The following is a 5430-nucleotide window of genomic DNA, read 5'->3' on the forward strand; positions in this document are numbered from 1 at the left end:
CACGGGTGCATGCGTGCCCAAGATCCTGAGAGGAAAATGGAGGAGAAGGGATTGCGGCATGGCCATCCTCCCTGGGGGGGTGATTTCTCGCTTTCTTTCAATCTGTCTCTGTCTGGCGAGCACACGCACTGTATAGCAAAAACCTCTCAAAAAAAAAAAAATCAAGCCAGATGCGTGTGTGAGCATGCCCAAAATCACAGAAGGAAAGTGGAGGAGAAGGGATGAATTGTGGTGTGGCCATCCCCCCAACCCGTGGGGGGTAATTTCTCAATTTCCCTCTCACTGTCCCTCTCTAGTGAGCACATGCCTTCTATGGTTAAAAAAAGTGTCTTCATATTTTCGATAATATTTTTTCACAGTCTCCTCATTCTCTTGATATTTTGTGTTTCTTTTAAAATGAGAGAAAGTTAAATAGATGCCTAGATAGACTCTCCATAATATAAGCCAAGACCTCTTGGATAATATGCAACAATTTGAGCAATGATAAAGATTATCATTGTGTGGGACCAGCAGTTAGCGTAAGGGCTATGTCGCTGGACTCCCATGTAGTCGACCGCAGTTCGCGTCCCAGACCCGGTGGTTTAAAACTCACGCCAGGCGCGAGTGAGTGCATGCCCAAGATACCGAGAGGAGAATGGAGGAGAAGGGATTGCGGTGTGGCCATCCCCCTGGGGGTGATTTCTCGCTTTCTGTCTCTCTGTCTCTCTCTGTCTGTCTAGCGAGCGCACGCGCCCTATAGCAAAAACCTCTCCAAAAAAAAAAAAAAAATAGATTATCATTGTGATAGATTAAAACCCATCAAGATATGTTTAAACCTTTAATTCATAAAGCTGTTTAAAACACTGCCACCTCAGAGGATAAGGAATAAACTTATTCTCAAAGCCTGGTGAGTAAGGAGAAAGAATCGAGCAGTTGTATCTTGTCTTCAATATGTGAACTGCACACTGGCTCACCAAACGGTAGGCAAATGGAAGCATCTCTTTGTAGAAGTACTCAAGTTACTCGAGTGTGGGAAGAAGACATGATAGCATCAGGTATCACCATCTGAAACCACAGTGGATGGACAGAGCTAGACATAGTGCAGCAACAGCTGTTCACATCACCCAAGGAGAGGCAACCTGGCGTTATGCCTCCTAATGAGAGAACACGACACCCTCTATGGTCTCACAAAAGCACTGAACTCACATCTGATCCAGCCTCTGGATCCAGCTGCCAATTTGCAGGAAATATAGAGGAACATCTTGAACGGCACCAAGAGTGTCAATCAGAGTTCAGACAGGGGGAACTCTGTGTGTCAAAAGGCTCAGGTTCTTCAACGGATAAATTGCAAAGAAAAGAAAGGGACGGAGAAGGGATGTGTAGACTAAAAGAGACTCAAAGGATAGATCAAATTTTTTAAAATAGCAGGACCACGTCGTATGTCTAGGAAGGCACACTTGCAGGGTACACCATAAAGAAAGCCTGGGAATAGATTACTGGCAAGGTCAGGTGAGGTTACTTTTGCAGAAGGCAGGCAGTGAGCTCAGGAGGAGGCATAAGAGAGGTTTCTGGGGGCGTTGGCCAAGTTCTAGTCTGTGATCTGAATGGTGATTGCTACAACAATTCCATAAACTGCATCTGTTTAGCTTATTTGTTTTATTTGATACTAAAAATATTTTTGAATCATTATTTATTTTATTTTATTTATTCATTCATTTATTTTGATCAGAGAGAGACATAGGGAGAGAGAGGGAGAAAGTGAGAAAGCAAGCCACCAGGTCCAGGACTTGAACCACGTTCAGCCATATGGGAGTGTCCAGCACCTTAACCACCATGCCACCTGCTGGTCCCAAAAATATTTTTCTTTTAAAAAAGTTCCATTTATTTCTTCCATGAGAGACAGACAGACAGACACACACACACACACACACACACACACATACACACCCCAACTGGGTCTTCACTCCACCCTCAGCCTGAGCTAGCTAAGATCACAAGTATGTGTGTGCATTCCCAGCATGCTCAGGGAGACTTCTAGCAGACAACCCAGGACCTTTCCGGGTTGGGACGCAGAGCATCCCATTGCTGCTGTGCCACCGTGGGTGACTTATAACAAAAATATTTCTTAAAAATGTGGGGCTAGCAGGCAGCATGGTGGTTAGGATGCTGGGCCATGTAGGCATGGTCGAGTATGGTTTAAGTCCCAGACTTGGTGGCTTGCTTTCTCACTTTCTCTCTCTTGTAACTGCACGTGCCCAATAGAAAATTTTAAAAATAATAATAGTAAATAAAATTACATAATTCTCTTTTAAAATAAAAATAAATAAAGGTTTCCTGGGCCAGTCAAGTGTCATGGTGGTTAAGGTGGCTGGGTCAGGACCCAGTAGCTTGAAAAACACTCCCCATGTGTGCATGCATTCTCAACTCCTGAGAAGAGAACGGAGGAAAAGGGATTGCAGTACGGTCATACCCCTGGCTTGTGATTTCTCACTTTCTCTCTCTCTCTTTTTCTCTCTCTCTCTCTGTTAATCTCTATCTCTCTTTGGCGAGCCCATGTACCCTATAGCAAGCTTAAAATAAAAAAAGTCTCCCAATGCACAGATTAATCATCGTTCTTTACACACCCAGAGGCATGGAGCTGATTGTGACTCTGATTCCCCAGCATGATGTGCTAGGCTCTAGCTCCAGAATAATGACTGTCTAATTAGAAAGACCCGCGACCCATAAGAATACCCAGAAGGCCAGACACCGAGTCTGCCATGTTCCTTCCTGTACTCCCAGCTGTGCCTGGCAGGTGCTCAATAAATATGTTAAATGAATGCATGGCCGGGACCGGACACAGCATTCTCTCTGCTGTGTCAACCACATAGAAGACACCATGACACCACCATGAAGGCCTGGCTCACCTCTATTTCTCAGTCAGTCCTCGCTGAATCTCCAGGATCACTTCCTGACCCCTTCGGACACTACTTCTTATCACCCGGACTAGATGATTGAGGAGCTGAGAGAGCCCATTTGGTGACCACTGTCCATTTGTACAGGATGCCTTGGTGCTTCCAAAGGAAGACCAGGAAGGGACTGACCAGGCCAGAGGAGAGGCTGGACTGTCACTTCACCTTCATTTTGAGCCAGAGTTTGTAGATGCTTCAGAGAAGGAGAACCGACCCCCAGGTTCTTTGCTGCTTGGGGAAGCACCTGCCAGAAGAAGCAGGGCTCTGGGGCTCAAGGTGGGTTCATCCTGAGAACTTCAGGGAAAGGCAGGACAGGTTGGTGCAGGTGTGTGGGGCCCTCTGCCAGTTCTGCTCCCCATCCAGGCTCTCAGCTCCAGCTCCCAGCCGTCCCCACTAGCACGGATTCATATGAACACAAGGTACTTCCTTCATCCTTGGAGATCCCAATTGAGGGTGTGCTTGGAAGGTGGCACCTATAAAGTGATTGAATTCAGCCTATACAAAATTGCTGGGACTTAATTGTTTTGCATACCCCCCCACCTTAGACCCATTTAACAGATGGGACAGCATAGGCTGAAGGCTGGATCATGACCCCAGTTGGAGAAGACTTGGGCTCTTGAGGACAATGCCTGTTTTGCAGTTACCAAACATTTTCTGAGTGCCTCCTGGGCAGAGATGGTTCCACTCGTGAGCTAACCCTCTCCAGCTCCACTCTGAAAAGGAGAAGCAGGCGCTCATGGGATAGGAAGCAGTTTTCTCTCACCTGGTGCTTTGGCAAGTTCTCTTCCAAGGCTACTGATACCACCCACCTACACACACACACACACACACACCCTGGCCCACAGGCATCCACACTTTGTGATTTCCAAAAGGAGAGGAAGGCTCCCTTGTTTAAAGAAAAAGTAAAGGGAAAAAAAAAAGGGATTAAATTACATTTCTCTTAGGTAACCCTCTTCACCACCAGTTTAAGTACAGTAAACCCATTTTAAGAGTATCCCCCAGGAAGCATAAACTTTATTTCATTGCACCATATAATCCCCTGTAATGGAAAACCAGTAATGAGGATGCCAGCAGCAGGTGCAAAAGGCGGTTTTACATCAATAGGAAATTCAATTCTCATTAATCTCTTCACAGCCAACATAATTGAGCCTTCATGGGGACCACCGGACTCTCCCCCACCCCCACCTCAGTGTTGGCTCTGACAGGCTGTCTTCTCGCCGGCTGCGCTGGAATTTGTCTGAAAACAAAGGGGAAGACGCACTGATACCATCTCGGGTGATGTGGGTTTGCCGTGAGTCTCTTTATTTCCATCACCAAGTTATTACTGACACGCAAGGCACTGAGCCAGTCTCAGAGGCCTTCCCTCGGTATGTAAATAGCATCCTGCTTTGTTATTTATTTCTCAGCTCGCTCTTTCCTCCCCTGCCCCCAGGGTTTTTTTTCTGAAGATATCACAAGGGCCACATCTCTCTTTGCCATCACAGCACTCTCCACTTGAACAGCATAAGAAAGAATTATGAGCCAGACGAGTGCCCGTGCCCTGCGCATGGGTGTACGTCTTGTCGGCCTCCCTGTCCTCCCAGGTTGAGGCAGTAATTCATGCATGGGTGACAGCCAGTTTTAAAGCGATCACTGTGAAGCCACAAGAAAATGCACAGACTTCATCAACTCCCAATATTGCCTCGTCGGATCTATTTCAGAAGGAGAAGCGACCCCCAGGTTCTTTGCTGCTTGGGGAAGCACCTGCCAGCAGAAGCAGGGCTCTGGGGCTCAAGGTGGGTTCATCCTGAGAACTTCAGGGAAAGGCAGGACAGGTTGGTGCAGGGGTGTGGGGCCCTCTGCCAGTTCTGCTCCCCATCCAGGCTCTCAGCTCCAGCTCCCAGCCGTCCCCACTAGCACGGATTCATATGAACACAAGGTACTTCCTTCATCCTTGGAGATCCCAATTGAGGGTGTGCTTGGAAGGTGGCACCTATAAAGTGATTGAATTCAGCCTATACAAAATTGCTGGGACTTAATTGTTTTGCATACCCCCCCACCTTAGACCCATTTAACAGATGGGACAGCATAGGCTGAAGGCTGGATCATGACCCCAGTTGGAGAAGACTTGGGCTCTTGAGGACAATGCCTGTTTTGCAGTTACCAAACATTTTCTGAGTGCCTCCTGGGCAGAGATGGTTCCACTCGTGAGCTAACCCTCTCCAGCTCCACTCTGAAAAGGAGAAGCAGGCGCTCATGGGATAGGAAGCAGTTTTCTCTCACCTGGTGCTTTGGCAAGTTCTCTTCCAAGGCTACTGATACCACCCACCTACACACACACACACACACACACACACACACAAGCACACACACACACCCCTTCTTAAAGGACAGTCACAGAAATCCCAGGGACTCTGACAGCCTGCGCTCCCATCTGAGCCACCTCCCCCAGTCACTCACTGTGATTCACTGGTTGCAGGAATCCCTTCAACGTCCTAGTCCTAGTGACAGTCAGGCAGAG

The sequence above is a fragment of the Tupaia chinensis genome, unplaced genomic scaffold (assembly GCF_000334495.1).
Source record: "Tupaia chinensis unplaced genomic scaffold, TupChi_1.0 Scaffold145396_1, whole genome shotgun sequence".
NCBI lineage: Eukaryota > Metazoa > Chordata > Mammalia > Scandentia > Tupaiidae > Tupaia > Tupaia belangeri.